Here is a 22,044-nt window from a genome sequence, read left to right as displayed (position 1 = left end):
TTAACACAATGTTTGCTATGCACATATCCTGCTAAGTACTCAATTAATGTGTATTTAATTAAGTTGACTACCAAATCATTGGCTTTCCTGGATAGTTGTAGTTTAGAAATTTTATCTCTAATTATGTTTAAGTATAAAAAGTAAACTCCATACAAAAGTTCGGTTTTGATATTTATTGCTTACGTGACATGACCACCAGTTCTCAACTTAGAAACATTCAATGGAACATGAGATCTAGTTGGAGAAGCAGATGATAGGGAGGGAAGTCTCAGAATTGGCCAGTAGAGGATGACATGCTCGTTCCAAAGCAGTAACCTAGATACCTGAGACAGTAGCTAACCAACCATTAATTGAAGTTTTAATGTGTGTTACTGTAGTTTACATAATAAAGGAAGGGAAAGTCACAACTTTTCCCTAAATACATGAGCACTATTTTCTAATGGAACTCATTAGGTTAGAATCTAACTCAACCAATAGGTTGCAAATAAATATTTACTGATTTAATTAAATGCCAACTAGCACTTCTGATTATTTTTATCTGATGCAACTATTTTCCCAACTAAATTATAATCTTATTGTATTAAAATCTTGGAGCTAGAACTGCTGTGAATTCTGCCACATTTCTCATATCACTGACTCATTTCTTTAGCCCAGTAAATGTCTACTGGTTGATAGCTACCAAGCTCCCTCATTCTATGGCAGGGCAGGAAACCAGCCCCTTCTTTTTTATTGATTATCGTCAAATGAATAATCTGCCTTTGTGCTAATTCTGAAACCCAGGGCATCTTACAGGTCATCCCATGACACCTTGACTTTCCCGTGAAGGAAACGGCCTGGAGAAGTTCAGAGACTTGATAAAGTGATGCCATGACATTGACTAGAATTCAGGGTTCTCAACTTGGAGTCTAGTGATTATTATACTACAGAACACTGAGTGTCCGGCTGCAGAAGAATAGAATAAGAAGGAAACAGAAATTAGATATGATTTCCTTAAGTTACAGATTATTTAATGAGATTCTCAAACATTGAAAAGTATCATTATTTTATCAGTTTTATCAGTAAAAGTACAGTAATGATTCCAAGGTTAATGCTAGATTAATTTACCTTATAAAAACTTCATTGTATTTAAAGGGAGGGGAAAGGTATAGAATTAGAGTACTCATATTTCATAGAGACAATGTTTATGATTTATGATGCTACCCATTATTTTTTATAAGCCATAATTCATCTCAAAATAATTTAGGATTATTTTATCTTTCTAGACAAGAGAAGCAGCATTTGTATTAAAAGACAGATAAGTAGCCAGAGCAGAGTGCCTAATTATGAGGATGGCTTTTAACCTTTGATTTACCCTCTTTCCCCAATTTTGATAAATATTAAAAATTAGTGAACTTGAATGCCCCAGTTCAAGACATAGGAAGACCCTGAGCAAAGAGCCTCAAATAATCTGCATTTTCTCTGATGACCCAGGCTGCTTACATGGTTAAGAGGCTTCTCTCCTGTTGGAAGGCTGGACATCCTTTAGGGATAAAAGGGTTCCAGAATAATAACTTCCCATAGGTCTTTGGAAAGTCTGTTCTCCCCGCATTGAGCAGGCTGCCAATACAGGGGGTTAACAACTCTGGTAGCATTATCTTGGGAATTTTTTAAAAATATCATCCAGGCCCCACCCCAGACCAATTAAATTTGGAATTTTGAGTATCTGTAATCTAAATACTCTGCATACTTTAAATATTTTAAATTATACTGTGCGAATGTGTGGCCAGAGTTGAGAACACTGGCCAGGATGGAGCCTTCTGCACAGATGGAGCTTCTCTGTCGCAGTCGCTGCATGGGTGAGAAAAGGCCTGACACGGGGAATGGAAAGGATGGTTCTACAGAACCCCCTTGTTCTTTCCAATCCTGAGCTCAGAGTGGGGAAGAGAACAGAGGGCTCCAAGTGTGTGGCCTGGGAACAGATTGTGTTTTGTTTTGTTTTTATCTTTCTTCCAAAGGCACAAAAGGAGAATAAAGGCCTCCACTATCTCTGAGAGTAGGGTTTTTCATCCTCTGCACTATGGACAGTGTAGGCTGGATAATTCTTTGTTGTGGGAGCTTTCCTGTGCACTGTAGGATGTTTAGGAACATCCTTAGCCTCTACCCACTAGCTGCTACTACCCCACACACAACATGTTGTGACAACCAAAAATAAAATTAGATAAAATAAAAATGTCTCCAGACATTGCCAAATGTTCCCTGGGGGGAAAATAGCCTCTGGTTGAGAACCACTATCCTAGAGAAAGCACAGATGGAAAGTTGGGTGGTAACTGTGAAGGTGTGGCTTTCAAGAGTACTGGCAAAGAAGGACAAGGATGGCTGTGTTGGTGAAGACATTGGCAGAAATGGTGATTTTGGCCAAGGCAGCAAGAAAAACTCTAAAGGTGGTAATAGTGACCATGCCTGTGGCCCAGCAAGGATGAGGCTGGTCATACTAAGGCTATGGATTAAGGGAGCAGTGCCAGGCAGCCAGGAGGTGGAGGGCAGTTGCAGAGACTTCGAGAAGGGCGAAGATGTTTGAACTTTCCGTATGGCCGATGGAAGAATGCATAGGAGCAGTGTGTAAAATGTTGGATGTGGGGGCAGGACTTGAACACCACTTTTGAAAGATGAAAATGCCATGCTAGGATTGGATCATCAAGGATGGCCAATGAAAAGGAACTATCCTTGATAGGATGGGAATCCCTGAATATTAAGTTGATGGAGTGAGAAGAGCAGGCTTTGTTTGAAATCACCTCAAGATTTACTTAACACTGTAATTAATATTGCAATAGTCATAGGTATTAGAGTAGGACCTTAAAAGATCTTCTGCATTTCCTTCTACTCTCATAAATCTAGTCATATTTACCTACCTCAGTCTCCACTCCTTCGATACAAGAGGAAAGGGAGGTTAGAGGGGATGAGTGAGAGCAATTTTAAAAGCCTATGAGATTAGTCCCGACCCCACAATTTAAATCATGTAATTTTGCCTTTGAAGCTTGGAAGGGGCCATCATTTATTTCATCCAGGCTTTTCCATGACATTCTCATTCAGAAAAATCATGGATGATGTCTACACTGACAAGTTATGGCTTTTGGTAAAACAATGGATAATACAATAATTTTTATGTTTCTTCAGTAGATCCTTTGAAATAAACAGTGCTGAAATATTCTCCAGAGTTGGTTCACATAATTCACCAGTTTTCTATGGTTTAGGGAACAAAAGACTTTTCCTTTTATAGAAAAATCATAACCTTTAAAGCAGAAAGCAATGGTAGAGGTTACCTGGCCCATCCAAAATAAATCTTAATAAAAACTATGGACTATGAGAGCATCATATTAATCAATTCTAACCTTAAAAAAAAACACGTCTCGCTAAATACAAGGAATGCTACATGGTGCTTAAGCTTTAAAGTTTAAAAATTCCATAAGCTCTATTTACTCTTCTGTCACATAACTACCATTTTACCATTGCTCTTTCAATAGTTTAGGAAATGTACTGTTAATTTAGCCTCTTTAAGTGTTTCAATGGAAATAAACCAATCGCCACTTGGAAAAATTGTTGAAATGTGTTTATAGAACTCTACACCAAGGTTTAGCTGGTTAAGCTCCAGGTTTGGTATCAAGTGGCAAACAGGCTGCTTTTAGACCAGCTCAGCTTTCATTTACTCTTTTTTTTTTTTTTTTTTTCCTTTCTTTCTTTTTAAGGTCATGGAAGCTGAAGGTTGAAAAAGCAAACAGAAAAAAAAAAAAACACATTTTTTTCAGCTTAGAGATAAGCAGGAAACTTAAAGAACATGTTCTTAACAATAAAACCTCAGTAATAACACTGAATAGAAATCCAACAGGGTAGACTTGGCAGCAGCCCAGGCAGACGTCCAGGAGATTCTTGTGGTGAGCTGCTGAGTCATTCTTTCACCTTCTGCCTCCTTTTCTTCATCTGAACATTGGGGATATGAGCACTGACGCTTAGGTCAACACGAAAGTGTGATTTCATTTGCATATCTTTCAAAGAGGCTTATAAATGCAGAGTTCATTTCTGAAAGAAATATCTTCTCAAAGGCTAGAGGTATAATTAATTTACAACTCCATATTCTGAATGGTAGGTTGAAAAATACTGTTGGTATTATCATAATCACCTTTAAGGTAATTTTGAGTGCATGACACCTGTCATGTATACTGCCATATATAACCCCATTCCCCTGACCTTGCCTGTCTTCAGACAATCCTGCTTCTACCACTGGCTTGCAGCGAGATTTAGGGAAAATCACCTTTGGGCGCTGCTTTCCCTGTCTGCCAAATGAAGAGCGGAGGTAGGTCATCTTGGGGCCTTCCAACTCCAACACTCTGTGATTAAGATGAGTTGGTTAAAGAGTGTTGATCCACAATTCCATACACCCTCCAACAAGAGTCTCTGTGCTGCTGTAATTAAGAATGTATAGGCATTTTCCAAAAGGTTGGGAGAAAGGGAAGGTCAAGAGTGATTGTGTGTGTGAGTGTGAGATAGAAACAGAAAAGGAATGGGGTGGGGAGAGTGTTGAGAAAGCGATGCTGAGTGGTGAAGCAAGCCCCTGTTTTCAACAGAAAGCCCTGATAGGTGGAAAGGAAAAACAAAAAAGGTTCTCCAGCCACAGGCCCTTGCTCTGATGCATGGAGGTGCTAGGTGCACAAAGAACTTAGTAAGGCCTCTTTCTAGCTGAGGATGAGGCACAGAGAGACTGTGGACTCAGGTTATGCATGTTGGGACACTGAGCCATAAGTGCTGGGTGTAGGTGCAAGAAGATTCTCAGAAAAAGAATGTTCTGATTTAAAAGTTTGGATAGATGTTAACTAAAAGAGGCCACCAAACAGCATATAAATTATGGTCTTATTTCTCTCTATCTTCTATCTATCTATCTATCTATTTACACTCACACACACACACATATAAACAAGATATTTACAAATGCACAGATCATTCATAAGATATTACCCAAGAAATGGTTACTAGTAATGACTTTGAGAGATGGGATTAGTGGGGAGAGAGAAGGTAAAAGAGGAAAGAGCCTTCTTTTTTATTGTAGTGTGTGTGGGAAAAAAATTATCATGTGCAGGTTTAACTTTCTAATAAAAATACAAGTTAATTTTAAACATATGGGTTGGATAGGATATGAATTAGTTGACTTAAGGCCAAGAAGTGGTTTATGAGGCCAAGACCTTCCTAAACAGTAGGTCATGGCGACATACTGGGCCGCCTCCAACCCAAACTTTCCCCATGAGAGGAAGTTTCCCTTGATGGAAAGGAGCTGGGCTTGGGAGGAGGACACACATGAAATCAAAGTTGGTTCACCACTTCCAAGCTGTGCATCATTGCGCATGTTAACCTCTGAGCCTGGTTTTTCTCTATAAATGGGAAGACTAATGCCCACTTTGTAGGGTTGCTTTGAGGATGCAAAAACATAATAGAAGGTACTCAGTAAGTGATAGCTTTTATTACATTATTATTATATTGCAGGTGCTGGCAGTAATTTGCATTATCTGGTCATTATCCATGGTCTTCATCATGGGTCTGTCCCAATGTAAAAACCAATATTGATTGATTGATTTCACAAACACTAATATAGCATTTGCTCCATGCCTCACACTCTTCAAAATTCTACATAAACAGTAACTCATTTAATCTGCATAAGAATTCTAGGAGGTAGGTACTGCTGTTATCATCCCCATTTTACAGATGAAAAAAACTGAGTCACAGAGAGGTAAAGTAATTTGCCCAGAGTCTTTAAGATAGCAGGTGGTGGAGACAGGATTCCAGTCTAGCCACTGAACAGAGTACTTGCCCTTAACCCGCACATGGCACTGCTTATTTGCAAAACTGTGGTAAACAAAGCCCAGTTTGTTTAAACAAGTGGCTCTCTTTGTGGGAATATGCTGAATATCCAAGTCAGAGATGCTTCTCTGTCCCTTTCTCCCATCCATGGGTTTGGTTGTTAAATAGAGAATTTCTTCTAGATAGAAGCAGTGAAGGAAATGTCTGCCACCTTTGCCAGCTGCAGAAACTACCCTGCAGGGTCTCCAAGTACCTAAACTCAGGCTCAGGGTTATCACATTTGCATCTCTGCTGCCTTAATCCAAATAGGAAATATTAAATTATGCTTGCATTTACTGTATCCAATGAACATTTGTTGGATGCCCGCTATGTGCTTGGGATTTTTAGATTTTGAGATAACAGTGAAATTGACGGATGCCTGCCCTCAGGAAGCTGATTGGAGACCATTACAACATACACAGGAAAATATAAACTACAATAGGGTAATAGGTGGATGGGTGTTGAATGAGTTGTGTTTAGAGATGTGATTCAGCATTGGGGCCAGCCAGCTCAAAACAGTCTGACCACAGGAATGAATATAAGAAGGGGACATCCTGGAAGACTTGTCTTTCTTTGCATAATAAAAATATTTTGATATTCAGGTCCGAACCTGAAGTTCAGTCCCTGGAGGTATTAAGATACCAGATATACCAAGGAGTTTTTGTTCTGAGGGTTAAATTGGCAATTATCCTATTGTGAGTGATGGAAATCACTTCCTCCAGAAATCCTTCCCAGAATCCCTTGAGCCTGGGTTAGCCCTTCTAGCCCTTCTCTGTGCTCTATTCCCCTCCCTGCGTTATCTCTCCTTTGGCCTGTTGCATATTGTATTATAAGGCTCTGCTTAAAGGCCTCTCCCTGCTCTGGGTTTTGGAGGGACTGAGTTAAACCAGAACAAACAGGTTTCTTCTGAAAGATTTGCTGAGCTTTTAAAATGCTCATGCGTGTTGTGAATATGCAGCTTTCCTCAAGCATGTTTGACCATGGATTCTCTTTTGAGGAATTCCCTTTAGTAACTCATAGAACTAGTATTCTGAGGAAGGCAGTTTTGGAAGCATTCTGCTGGCTGCCGAGGAGAGACAAAACTTGGGACAAGGCCCCCGCCCTTGAGGAGCTCAGAATTTAGTGGGGAAGATAAAAGCCTAAACAAGGAAATTTAATTCAGTTTGCTAAGTGATGGAACACAGATATGTAAAAGGGATATGAGAGGGGAGAGGCACTGAAGAAAAAGAAAAGGTCAGAGAAGGCTTTAGAGGGAAGGTGCTACAACAACTGAGTTTTGACAGACGAGTAGGTGCCCACTAACCTAAGGGAAAGTACTTTCCATCTACAAAGGTTGAGATTTTGAAACAGTGTGGTGCATTCGGGAGAGCCCCACTAGTTGTAGCTGAAGCAGGAGGCAATACCAGGAAAATGACCACTGGTAAGTCTAGAGAAGGAGGAGGGTGAGTCAAGAAGGAGATCATGTGCCAAACATTGTGTTTTAATTTTATCTAGTGGTAGGCAATGAGAAGTCATTGAACCATGGAGTACTATCATCAACTTCCCGCTTAAAAAAGATATTTATGGAAAAGAAGAACAGATTGTGAGGTTATAAAATGGGCACAGGTTCTGGTTAGGAAACTATTGGAACATGCAGGTGAGAGATGATGAGGGATAAACTGAGAAATTGGCATTGAAAGTGGAGAAGTGGGAACAAATTAACAGATGATTAAAAGGCAAATTTGACTTAGGAGCTGAGGAAGGCAGATGAGTGAGAGATGACTCCCCCAGTGTCTGGTTTGGATGATTGGGTAGATGATGGTATCATTACCCAGAGAGAGAAGAGAGTCAGAGAGGAGGATGAAGACCTCAATTTGGGGCATGTTGATTTTTAGGCTGTTATGAAATCTACAGATTGATTTATAGGTCTGGAGTTTAGACTGGAAATACAGACTGGGGGTTGTGAACATATAAATACTATTTTAAGCCATTCTTGAGATCACCTAGGAAAGTGAAAGAGGAAGTAAAAGGACGTGATCCAAGAGCAGAACAACTGTCAACTGAGCATGGAGGATGAAGCCAGTGTGTCCCTCCGAAGGAATCTGGCAAAGTCTCATGGAGCTAAGATCTGGAACGCAGTATCTACATGTTGTTCCTAACCCTATCAGGAGGGCACTAACCCATGTAAGATGTAAGAGCCGTGCCATGGTCAGAACTCAGGCTCCATGAGAGAAATCATAGGCTGACTCCCAACCTGTCTGCAGCTTGCCTTCTCTCCTTCTTCCCATCTTGGCTCCAGTCCTTCAAATCTGTGTCCTGGTTTACTGTCCCCCTAGAGGTCAAGCTTCTCACTTTGCACCCTGTTCTACCTCTGTCCTTGTCTACTCCCCGGACTAGTGACATTTCCAATTTCAACCCATTGTTGCAGGATGCTTTGTTAAAAGGCAGCCTGGCACTCAGCTTCTTTCCCCAATCCTTAATTCCAGAGGACCAGGCCCCAAACGATCAGGAATGGCATCAGGGCTTGAGTCTTAGATTTGGAAGTCATCCTCACAGAAGTCATAACTTCGAGGTATGACCTTGTCAAGGAGTTTGAAAAAGGAGAGAAGAAAGACAATGAGAGAAATTTGGGCAATATCTGTTTTCAGGAGTCTAAGAGAGGAACAGAGCCTGCAAGGGTACCTAAAAACTAGTATTCAAGAAGATTGAAAAAGAACCAAGAGAAAGTAGAGATACAGAAACCATGGAAAGTGACTGTTAAATGAGGGAGGGATGTTAGTTGGAGAAGTTGTAGGTTTATAGAATGATCAGGCAGAAAATACAAAGTTTCCATATACCCACCCCTATTTTTTAAATTCAGTTTTATTGAGATATATTCACATACTATACAGTCATCCACAGTGGACAATCAGTTGTTCACAGTACCATCATTTAGTTGTGCATTCATCATCACAATCAATTTTTGAACATTTCCATTACTTCAAAAAAATAAAAACAAGAATAAAAATAAAAGTAAAAAAGAACACCCAAAACATCCCATCTCCCCCATCCCTTCCCTGTTATTCATTTAATTTGAGTCCCCATTTTTCTATTCTTCTGTCCATACACTGGATAAAGGGAGGGTAAGCCACAAGGATTTCACAGTCTCACAGTCACACCTTGTAAGCTAAATAGTTACACAATCATCTCCCAGCCCTATTTTTAACATTTTGCATTAGTGTGGTAACTTTGTTACAATTGACAAGAGAATATTATTATAATTTCACTATTAAAATAGTCCCTAGTTTACATAAAGGTAATGAGTGATGCTTGCAGTGCTGAATGCTGCAGAGAGATTGCAGAAGGTGGCTGGAGAATGGGCCAATGGATTTGGCAAGGCAGAAGTCATAAGCAACTGGCTAGAGAGATATTTTAGCCAAGTGATAGGGGCAGAACCCAACAAGTAAAGGTGGAGGGAGTAAAGACAAAGAGTAGAGACTCTTTCCTGAAGTTTGAAGGCAGAAAAAACAAGTTTGATAACTATTCCTTAAGCACCTACTCTGTCCAAGGCATTGAAAAGGAATAAACTTAAAAAAAAAAAAAATTAGTGCCAGAAGCTGCCCCTAATGTCAAGGAGTCTACAGTCTGAGACAATAAGCTACACCTAAAAAGTTAACTGACAAATATTGTATGTTCTCTCTGATATGAAATAATCAGAATAAGCAAACTCATACAGTCAGAATCTAGAATACAGGTTACCAGGGGATGGGGTGGAGATAGGGAATGAGAAGGCTTAAAATTTACAGAGTTCCTATTTGGAATGATAGAAGTGTTTTGGTAATGGATGATGGTAATGATAACACAATAACGTGAAGATAATTAACAGCACTGAAGTATATATCTGAATGCAGTTAAAGGGGGAAATGTTAGGTTTTATATGTGGTAATAGAATAAAAAATTTTTTAAAGACCCATAGAAATTTACTACAATGTGAACCCTAAGTTAAAACATGGACTATAGTTAATACTGCAATTAACTATACAATTATTAAAATAAGCTTTCATCAATTATAACAAATGTTCCAACCAATGCAAGGTGTTAATAATAGGGTGGTATAAGGGATTCCTATAGTTCATGTATGATTGTTCTGTAAACCCACAACTTCTCTAATAAAAAAAAAATTTAGCTGAAAATACAAGACATGAGATTGTTTGGTATTTTCCATACCCAGCCCTGTTTTCCCTCTACATTTATATATCCCTCTGTGACTTCATCCACTCCCCTGCCTTCAAGGAAGTCCAGCCCTTACCTCCAATCTCCAGATCTGTGGATCTACCCCCCACGGAGGACTCCCAGCTCAACTCTAATTACACCCCATGAATTTGATAACTCAAATGGTAGCTCTTTCAATCTTGGTGCCAGGACACTTAAAATCAAATTTGGGGCCATTTTATCAACAACGCTTATCTCAGCTCTAGGACTTTAAGGAAACGGTTTTCACTTGGTTCTTTCTGAAGCCCTAGGCACTGCTCTGGTTTATCTGTTAAAAAGCAGAATTGGAAAAGCCTTGTATTTGGCAAACCCTTATCCCTGACTCACTTTCTGTCCTTTGTCTGTTTATTTCTGTGACCCATTTCTAAGTTATGTTCTTTCCTTGGAAGCACAGCAGAAGGGGGGAAGCCTGCTCATTCTTTTTTCTGGCCATAGATCTAGGTGAGGTTTAGGACCTGGTGGCAGGGGATGGGGGATGGGAGTGGAAGATGGTCATATCCATTCATCATTCACGAAATCCATGTGCTCCTCTGTGCCACACAGAGGAAAGAGCCTAACTATTTCAAAGGGAGTTCAGCGGATTAAACAAGAGCTTGCATGCAAATTCTCTTGTGCTTTCAACAAATATTTTTCAGTGTTCACCATGTGCCAGGTATTGTGCTAAGCACGGACTTACAACAATGCCTGTCCTCAAGTCCCTAATTGACGAGTGAGGGAGGTATTACAGCAAAGCGGGAGCACTGCTGCAACAGGAGCATGCTGGGAGTTCAGGCAGACTTGTGGAGTTGCTGGGAAGGAGGAGTAGAAGTTAGCCAAGGGAGAGGTGTGGGGGAAGAGGCAGGGGAGGGCTTTCTAAGCCTGGAGAGAACAGGATTGGGGTCCATGTATAAGGGGTCCACAAGGGCTGGCATTCAGAATGCTGGGCAGAGTGTGGCAGGGGCCAGATTTAGAGGGTTCATGAAAATACAATTCATTTATATTTTATCCTTCGGGCAATAAAAGCCACTTACTAGTCTTAAGCCCTGGACTCACTACAACAGACGTGGCTCTTAGAAAGATCCCACTGTGTGACTCCTGGATGCAGTGGGCGCAAGGGGTGACTAGGTTGTAATCTAGACCAGTGTTCCTCAACCTTATTTTCATTATTGCCTCTCCAAGGAAACTTTTTAGAATTTTCTTTTTCCTAATTGTACCCCCCCATTGAAATTTAATACCACAGATCTTCTGTCTGTTTATTTACTCTATGTACACCTGTGCTTTATACATAAAATTAATAAGACTTTTTTTCATCCCCCAAGAAACAATTTTCATTCCTGGGTTGGGGATGGGGTGTTAACATGATGACATCCCTCTAGACTAAGGTCCCGTAAATGCTTGTCCATTCCCCTGCCCTCCCCCCCTCCCCATTCCCACACCCACCATCCAGCATGGCATTTCTGAACCCTTCTATCTGGATTCCCTCTTCATCACTCGGGGCAGGGGTTCCCAGCCTCAGAACTACTGACATCTGGGGCCCAGTGATTCTTTGTTGTGGGGCGCTGCCCTGTGCACTGCAGCATGTTGAGCTGCATCACTGGTCTCTACCCAATGGGGATGCCAGCAGCAGTCCCTCCCCAGGGCCTCCAGACACTGCCAAATCTCTCCCGAGGGAGGACAAAATAGCCCCACTTTGAGAACCACTGTTCTAGTGCTTTAGCTGCTAGTTCTGCTCCTGTGATTATAATGACTAAGTCTGCACCCAGGAGAGATGGCAGACCTGGGCCCAGAGGACACCAGGGCGGGGGGGGAGGGAGCTTGTAATCCCCTCACCCTATAAACTATGTCTGTGCCTTTTCCTTATGCAACATGGGCCTCTCCAGCTGAGACCTCCTGTTCCTGAGATGATAATCTCGTTACAGCTAATCCTGTTTATGGCCTTTTCTCTTGGCAGAACAATCTCGGTAAGGACAGGGTTCTTTCTCCTTGCCACCCACTGTTCTCCTTGCCCCATTGTTCCTTAGGACCGTGGCCTGGCCCCGTATAAGTTTTCATTGATAGGGCTTATCCTGTTTACTGGGAGTCTGCAGAAAGGCCTCATCAAAAACTCCCATCCCTTCCTTCAGCAAATGGCTCCCTTTGATCTAGCAACACAAAATAGTGTTTATCAAAAGCTCCTCTGGCTGGGCTTCCTCTCGCTGATGATGGGGACATCCTGTCCCAGAGAGACTCCCCAAAATAACATTTTCTAAATTTCAGAACATTTTCAGGCTTCTCTCTCTCTCTCTCTCTTGTGTGCGTATGTAGTTTTTATTGTTGTTGCTGTTTTGGTTTTTTTGGTGAGCATTTTTCACAGGGTATCACGTAATGTCAAGTGAAGAAAGGGCTACGTTTGTTTTTCTGAAGTCCAAAGTAACACCAAGCTGAACAATTCAGCAGGTCACCGTCAGACATTAGAAAAGGACAGGACTGATGACACTGCAAACATTTGGAAGAAGTCCAATATACAAGATTAAGGCTGGTCAGGTGAGATCTCTTTTCATACTATCAATTTAAAACTACAAGTTATCTAACAAGGTGAAAAAGAGGTCATGGGCGTTAGTCATCAGTATCACAGGCTGGTAGAGGTAGTTCACTTATGCAGATGAACAAACCGAACTTTCCACTCTCTTACCTTTTAAGAAATTGCTGGGTGAAGAGAAATTCTCCATCTACAGCAGTGGTTTACAAATTGTGGTCCCCGGATGAGTGGCATCACCTGGGAACTTCTTAAAAATACAGATTCTCAGACTTGCACCAGATTTACTGAATCAGCACCTCTGGGAATGGGGCCCAGCAGTCTGTGTTTTAACATACGCTGCCAGGGATTCTGAAGCCTGCTAAAGTCCAAAAACCACTGCTCTATATCAACAGTTCAACAGTCCTCTTCAGTACAACGTCAGTGTATGCATCAATGATGTAGGACAAATTAAAATGCAGATTCCCAGGCCTGGCCCCTAAAGAAACAGATCCGTTTGGTCCAGGAGAGACTCTAGGAAGTCTGCATTGGTAATGGGCATCCCCCAGTGATTTGAATGCAAGCATCCAAGAAACAAGCTTAGGGAAGCACCGATCTATATACAGTGGGCAATAGAAAATTTCCACATTGCGTCAGTCGGATTCGAAAGAGATTCCCTTTGCGGCTAAGAACTAGCAGGAATCATGGTTCAGCTTCCGGGCCCATTCGTCCCGTAAAGCTGGCTACTAAAATTACCTATGGTGGCAGGTGGTTCTTTTCAGGATTACTCTAATACTAGGAGGTTGGGACTGGCACCGTCAGTTCCTTTCACACTGACATTTGAAGCATTTTGCTAACTCCTAACCTGGGCTGGACTCACACTCCTGGCCTGAAGGTGAAAGCTTTTATATCCCATTACTAGTTCCTTGAACCACGATTCACAGCACAGCTTTGTTTTCCCAGGAGTTTTGTTTTGCACAGCTGATGCATTCCAGGCATTGCTGGGACGCATTTTCCTTCTCTTCTTTCCCTCCAGCCCCTGCACTGTGCTATATGTGTATATGTAGCCTCCTGGTGGGAAACTTCCTCAAATCCTGACCCTCTCTCCCAGAACCTCTTCTCCTGCCAGGCTGCAGGCTCTTCACTCTATGGAACTGTTCTTGCCAAGACCATTTTCGACTCCTAATCCCTGTTTAGAGAGGAAGCTGCCGCATCTTGATTCTCTCCTCCTCCTTCCGTCCAGGCCTTGGCTCCACATTGCTTTAGACTTCTTAGCACACCACTCTTCTGCTGGTTTTGAGGGCCTCTTGGGGTTCTGACCTTGGCTCTTCACTTTGTCTCCTGCAGCACACTATTTCTCATGGTTAATGTGATCTGTTCTCAACCAGACTTTCTCCGGGCAGTCCTTGGCACCCTACAGAGGGGGTCCTCCTTTGTCCCCAGTCACTATAACCACTCCAACCCTGACGTGGAGCCCCACAGTAGTAATGGACAGGGTCCCCACAGGGTCTCTGTGTACAATCGTACAGTTTGTGTACTGCACGAAGATACCTGATGAAGTGGGAAGTGGGGAGTAAAATCCAGTTTGTTCTCTGCTCACCAAGATGAGTGCCTTGACACTGTGCTCTGAACACCTGGAGGAAGGTGCAATTTTCTCTTGCAAGAGGAGCTTCTCCTAGCCTAAACCACAGGGATGCTTCTGCCCAGAGAGGCACCATGTTTTACAAATTTGCACAAAGCTTTAGAGTCTGGCTAATGGCTTGAATACAATTCAGAAGCTTTTCCTCCATCACTTCAGTTTATCCCATCTCTCTTGTTTCGCCTTATGTCATACATTCTTCTCTTGGTAAATGTTACTTTATACTCCCCTCCCTCCCATTCATCCAATCCTCCCGTCCCCTTCTTTAGTGCATCTTCTAAGTCAGTGCTGTCCAATGGAACTTTCTGCGACAAAGGAAGTGTTTCACACCTGTGCTGTCCAGTGCGTTAGCCACTAACCTCATATGGCCATTGAGCACCTGAAATGTGGCTAATGTGACAGAGGAACTGAATTAATTCTGTATTAACTTTAACTCTTTAAATAGCCCCATGTGACCAGTGGCTGTGGCTATTGTATTGGACCGTACATATTTAAGCTTTAATCTATGCCAAATCACCCATTCCGGTAGAATTCATGAGCTTTCCTTCTACCTTCCTACAGGAAACCCTCCTCAAGCCTCTGCAGTCTCCCCTGACTAATTACAAAAGAATCAGAGAATTCCTCCTGACCCTCTGCAGAAATATCCGGCCTCTGAGTCTATTGCATTTATCACCATAAAATATGCACATATCTTTTCTCTTACTCATAAAGTTAATGGGTCTTGTAAAATTTCTTTAATTTACAAGCTATTGTCTCTATATTTTGATGTCTTCCTCTATTGAAGGTTTCTGTTGAAAACACTATACTCTAGAAGACAGCAGAGTTACATAACTAATGCTTTATTTGCCAATAACCACGAGACCATAGTCAATGGGTTAACACATGCCATTTTTAGATGTTTGCAGTACCACATTTAAGGTATGAGAAGGGGAGAAGAGAAGAAATAATTGCATTCAAAGAAATGAAGCATTTAAGTAAAAGAGCATGGGGTGAAGTAGGGAGTCATGGGTTATAGATGTCAGGACACTGGAGCTCTAAGCACATCTGCCACCAACAAGCCACGGTGTCGACCAAGTCACTTACTCTCTCAGGACCTCAACTTTGGCCTTCATAGAATGCAGAACTTTGACCAGACTTTCCAGTGTAAGGTACTTTCAAGATTAAAATGCTCCTAGGGTCAAAAGTAGTCTAGGAATAGCCAGGAATGTTGAAATAAACTTCCATCACACAGAAGAGTTCACAGAATCCTATTCTCATCCCCAACTATTAATGCTTGTGATGAACACATCAACTTTGTTGAAGACCAAAACAGTATTTTAAGAACCAACAAAAGCCAGATTACAGTGAATCATTGGTCCTGACAATAGTGTCTAAAGTAACCACAGAAGGTTCTGAAGAGTCTATAGGGTGTCCTCAAAACATCTGTGCAAACCTTTTATTTCCAGTGCTTTAATCAGAAATAAACACAGCCATTGAGCCAAATTCTACATTCCACAAAACAAATGAAAAGTTAAAGCGTAAGTGTGGACTTCCTGGCAGAATATCTCTTGCTAGCATGACCATCCCATGTGAGCGGTCAGTAAAATGCCTGGTCTGTTATATAAGCAGTAGGAAATCTCTGCATTTAAAAAAGGATGGGCTGTGCTAAAGTAAAACTGGTGTTCTGGAACTCTTAATGCACCCATAATTACCACCCAGGCTTCCAAGCTAAATGATTTGCTAATGGCAACTAAAATGTGACATACCCAGAGTGAAATAATTGAAATACTTGGAGAAGATTGTCCTCAACCCAGTGCCGAAATAGTTTTCCTTCTTCTCCTTAACCTTGCTTCTGCTACCCCATTTGTAAAACAGGAATGGGGTTGTTCTGAAGATTAAATGAAAGTACAGTGCCCTGAACAGATGCTGTCATAACATTGAAAACCCTTCCTTCAGTGTCCAGGGCAACACTGTGATTATACTTTTGTTTATATCATCATTTGACTACTGCCTCTCTTGTTAGACTGTATATTCCATGACAGAAGAAATTGTGTCAACTTGAACCAGCCTTGTATTGCTGTCTCCTGTATCAGAGCGTGGCATGTAGTAGGTGTTCAATAAAACTCATTTGAACAAAACATGTAAATCATTTGCAGTCACTGGAGTCAGACATGCTGGGTTTGGGTGCTGTGTCCTTGGACAATTAATTTTTTGGCCTATGAATATGATTGAATAATTGTGCGAATTAAGTGGGATCACACATGCAAAGAGGTTAGGCCACTGTTTAGTACATAGTGAGGACACAATAAATGTTAATGAATTTTGACAATGATGGTAGTGGTAGATATGTAGCAAGCACTTCATACATAATAATTGTCCTTAATATTATTTACTCTCATTATTGAAGGAGTATGTGGCCTTCGAAGAATCAGTTACACAGAGGTCCTCAGTTATATACAAGAAACCACTGCTTTATCTTTATATGCTAAACCAGGCAGAGACTACAAACAAAGGCAGTGCATTAAAGCAGACACCAAAATGATGTTCACAGTGGTACCTGGGTCTCCAGGGACCAAGGGAAAATTAACAAATGTTTCCCCACCTCCTTACTTTCATCTCTCTCTTAACCTCTTCGTTCCCTTCCCTCATCCCTGTGTGGTCCTCTATCTTTTAGACCAATCTTCCCTGAAAGTCCCCAGCTTGCAAATCAGCCTTCCCCACAGCATCTGTCTCTACCCATTAGGGCCAAAGATGGTTTTAAGAGAAAAGACTGGAGGCTAATTCTAGATCCTGTGTTGGCTAACTGGGAAAATACTTAAGTAAGTGTGCCTCAGAATAGCTATCAGTTAGGTCAAAAAATTCAAGATGCAATCTACCTCCAGGGCTTGTGAAAATTAAATGAGATAAATATATATAAAGAACCTAGCTCCCAGTTAAGGTAAGAGAGTTTCTAAACTGTAGAAAGTAAGGATTTTGCCAACCGCAGGTTCCCAACTCATCTAGCCATTCCAGATTTCAAACTGATCTGGAAGATTTAGCTAAGGGCATTTTCCTTTCTCTGGGTATCCCCTTTTTAAGTGAAGGGTTATTCCTGTCTGAGGACAAAGGAGAAAGAGGAAAGACACACACACACACACACACACACACACACACACACATTTTCTTTGCCTTCTGACTCCTTGATATACCTTCTCTAATTTGTGACTAAAAGTTTAACGATGCTACAATTCCATTTCAGTATTTTCCATATGTGTTCTTTAACAGCATAAATTTCTGAAATCATATCCTTACCCCCCAGTTTTCTGGATTTAATCACACTAGATTTGAAATTCATGACATTTTCAGGAAAAGGTGGTATTTATTTGAGAACCGATGGTTGTAAAGTTGAATTATTTTTAATACGCAAATTTACTTTGATTTATTGTATTCTCTTTTTTGCAATTAAGGAACACTAACTTTAATATTTATAATTCTTTGAAGCTTAATATTATGCATTACTATTTCTTCTTTAAATATGATCTAACAAGATCAATAGCTAACTTGTAAAAAAGGGGGGTGTTGGAGGAGAGGTTAACAGTATACTAAAAGAAGGCAATATCCCAAAGAACATAATTTTTAAAAATGAGATCAGTACCATAGGTTTTCTTAATATAAAAGTGCAATAAATATTAAAACATATATGCTTAATTTGATCCATTTTATTCTTATGGTAGAAAACAAATGCATTGCTTATCTACAGATAGATGATTTGGAAAATAAGATGAAAAGCTTAGGGGATTTCATAAGGCTAGCATAAACCTAGTTCTAAGGAAGAATTTTCAGGCAAATTCCCAAGTTCATACCTTATTATGCCTTTCATCCTTTAAGGAGCCATTCCTTTGGTGAGCATTAAAAGGATAAGGCCAGGAGTGCTTGATTAATCCATTGGGATCTAAGGCCTTTTTACAAAAGCACTCAAAGAACTAAGCAAATACAGCCTCAGAACTGTACAAATATTTTATTCCTTATTTATTTGTCTAAGCAAAATCTGACATCCTACTGGCAACTCTAACTAAACACAGCATTTAACCTTACACACACACACACACACACACACAGACGGCAAAAAAGAAAAATGTGCTTTGGGGTTTGGTTAGAAATGGAGGCTCATTTCCTTCCTATGTAGCATGGACTTTTGTGGGGCTTTTCAATTGCTTAAAAAAAATGGGGAATAATTTCCCTTTTGGCCAGTCTCACATTGTGTCACAGAGAGTGTTCTTCATATTTAAATCATCTTCTGTCAAGCCCCTTCCCCCCATCTAGGAGTCACAGCCTGAGAGAGAGAACCTGCCTGGGTAAATGTCACTGACAGTTTGATTTTCCAGAAGACAGGCTCTGAACTCCCAGTTCTGGCATTTCCTACCTGTGTGGACTTGGTCTAAAGGGTCTGAACTTCAGTCTGCTCATCTGCATCAGGGTATTCGTGTCACAAAGCTGTTGTCAGAATTAAATAAGATAATGTGAATTTGCTAGCAGGTGAATGGTTTCTCTCACAACCTCTAACTGCAATTAACTTTCACCTCGATATATGTTGCTATAGGTTAAAAATAAGACTCGCCTAGGGACACGTACAAATGGATGGGATCAGAATACAAATTGTAAGTTCATTGGTAGCCACAAAGAAGGAGTGGAAGGCAGGGTACTCCTCCAGACAGGGCCTCTGAAGTCCTACACCTAATATGGGTGCAGGTACATAGTAAACATTAGATAGGTGTTTTTAAATGGTTTTTTGATGAATTCAATAGTAATAAAGTACCCTGATTAGAATGAAGCTGAGAAAACTGGAAGATGGTAGAGAATGACCAGCTAAGAGCAAAGGACTGGCATCAAGCACACTAGATTTTTTTTTTTTTTTTTTTTTTTTTGCTTGAATTCTGTAAACTCTATTTTCGTCATCAGTAGAGGAGAGGTAGTAGTGCCTATGCTACTGCATTGTTGTGAGATTAAATGATTGTAGAGTGCCAAATACAGAATCAAAATGATCACTCAGTAAATGGTGGCTGGTACTGAAATTATTTAGAATGATTTTGAGGTTCTTAATACATATTACCAAAATGTTTGCCAAACAGATCATGTGAACATTACACCTGTCAAGAGTTATGAGATTCAAATTCATTTGAAGTGGGTGAGAGAGAAATGGAATTGGAGCATGGCTAGCCAGCATTTAAACACTGGGGGTCCTTGGTTGTTCAAGAATTTATCTTCTTAGGACCTACAATGAGATTCAGTACAGACAACTCACGACACAAAGATATTTACTAATCAACTGACCCTCAAGCAAATAGTCCCTCACTAAAACATCCCTTGACACTAGTATCTATAAACATCCTTTTCAGATTCTCTGATTTCAAAAATATAATGCAAGTTGATTGCAAAGTGAAATGGCAAATCTTATTCATATTATGTGCTAAAGTAGAACTGCTCTTACCAAGAGCAGAACTGTTATCAATGAGAATCTGACAGATTTGGATCTGACAATAGAGAATCTTCAAGAATGATTTCAGGAGAGATGTTTCAGAAAATAGTCTGAGTATCAACTAGAAGAGGGGCCCTTAAGGAATTTAATGAGGTTTTCTAATACTTCCACAAAAATTTTAAAAGACCCCCTTTATGATTATGTTGTAACTCAAAGATAATGAATGTGGAACGTCTTTGAGGGAAGGGTGTTTTATAGACACACATATACACACCCACTAAATACACATACATGCTTCTGATTCTTTAAGAATTTAAAATATAATCTAAAACTTGTTTTTCTTAGTCTGTTTTTCCCTTAAGGTAAGATCCCAATCAGGTATTTCTGCCCCACACAGCGAAGACATGCTGTGGACCACTGTGGGTTCCACACGATTCGTTCCCCGCTTGCTGTGCTTGCATCCCTTTTACTCCCAGCAAATAAAGCACTTCAGAATTTAGGAGTGGGATGGATACTATAAAATAGTTCTAGTTTATATTCAAGGTAATCAACCTAAAATCTTAAAACTTTTAACTGTTACTCATATTCAGTCCTCCCAATATACTTTATAACAACAGTTGTTTTGTTTTTTTTAAATAACAATAGTTTTGAGAGTGGGCAAGTCACTCAAATATGGGGAGAAAGTATAAGTTGTCTTTATATTTTTATCTATTTTTCTAATGTCTACTTTTGTTTTCTAATATACATATTAGCACAGGAGTACATTCATATGATTTATACAACTTCATATTGGGGCTGTGTACATGATTTATATTTGGTAGGATGCAAAATCAAATATTTGGAATGCCTTGGTTGAAGAGAGCTGAACTGGGCTGGTTCCCAATCTCAGCAAACTGGGAAGTGAATCCTTTCTCTTTTCATTCTACTGAAGACTGATGAAGTAAGAAAGCCAGTCTGCTGGACTGCTCTATTTATTTCAGTTGAAATCAAGTACTGGCACTTGCTTCTGGCTCCATTTCATACCTGCAAATTAAGCCCTTATGGGGCTGGCTTCCAAGCATCTTGCTAACCTACAAAGGCAATATGAAGGTAACTATTCTATTTGGTATAACATTATATCCTTTAGTAAATTGAGGTTATCCAACCAGTGAAAACTGATTAAATTGTTCTCTCTCAGCCCCAGGAAGCAATTAAAAACTAACTGTTAGCTTAGAAATTTGGAAAGAGTTACAACAAATAAGTGAAATCAGCAGTTAAGATTTTTATAAAGTTTAAATTAAAAAACTTCATCAATGATTACAATTGACATTTGTTTAAAATAATACCTTTGTAGCCCAAATAGTTCTTAAACTGTACATTTTAGGTTTTACCAACTTCATAAAAATACTTTGAGGACAGCTGCATCCACATTTCAAGTACATGATGATTTCTTTGCTCATCCTTCTCTTTCTTTTCTTTCCCGAATAACTTCTTTCAGATATGGTTCAAGATAGAATTTATCCTCCTCATATTTTGTCCACTGTTCTTTAGGCAAGATCTGCTGTGTCACACTCAGGTCCAGTGCTCTCTTAATGTGAAACACCCTGTCATTATAAAGGTTCTCAGGAAGTCTTCTTATGGCTTCTTTTACATCTTCATTCTCAGCTATTGTATCATCTCTCATTAACCCCAGTTTATTGAACCCTGCAGCATGGTAACACCATTTTCAAATACCATCCAGCCACCTGCTTGATGCTGCAACAGGAGGGCCACCCGCCATTTTGACCCCAGGGCAAAGCATTGCCTACTGGGTAAGTCCTCAAGCACAACAGTTTTGGGTGACTTTGGTTAAAGTTGCTTAATTTCTCCGAATCCAGGTTTAAATCTGATCATTCTTATTCCCATCCATCTTCTCCCCCTCCATACACTCAAAATAACAACAGCCACCTTGAACAGCTTCCCATTGCCTTTAGGGTAAATTTCCAAACATGGCCCATGAGATCTGCTCCCTGCCTATCTCTACATTCTTATCTCTGGGCATTCTATCCCTGGTTCTCCAAGCTCCAGCAATACTGAAAATTTTTCAGCTTCTCAAAAGTGTTATCTGGCTCATTCTTATCCCCGTGCTGTCCAACGACATCTGGTCTCATCTGCCAGGAATGATTTTCACCCCCCAGTACAGGTCCCACCGCTTCCTTTGCTTGGAACACCCTACTCATCCTTCATGGCCAAACTTAAACTTCATATTCTCAGTAAGATTTCCCCACCCATCCCCATGTGGTTAGGGCCCCTGTTGTATGCTTACGTGCTTGCCTCTCTCTTTATACTCACTGCATTATGATGTCTCTTTTTTTTCCCCATTAGACTCCATGAGGTATCTGTGTATGTGTGTGAAGGTTATGTCTACTTTTTTGCTACTGCATTTTT

The 22,044-nt window shown here is 40.4% G+C and overlaps 1 pseudogene; it reads right to left on the bottom strand.

Moving 5' to 3' along the window:
• Positions 1-21,073: 21,073 nt before the first annotated feature.
• Positions 21,074-21,397, bottom strand: LOC119506038 (annotated as a pseudogene).
• Positions 21,398-22,044: the final 647 nt, after the last annotated feature.

Source organism: Choloepus didactylus, chromosome 11 (genome assembly GCF_015220235.1).
Source record: "Choloepus didactylus isolate mChoDid1 chromosome 11, mChoDid1.pri, whole genome shotgun sequence".
NCBI classification, from domain to species: domain Eukaryota; kingdom Metazoa; phylum Chordata; class Mammalia; order Pilosa; family Megalonychidae; genus Choloepus; species Choloepus didactylus.
This window is presented reverse-complemented; position numbering and strand designations above follow the sequence as displayed.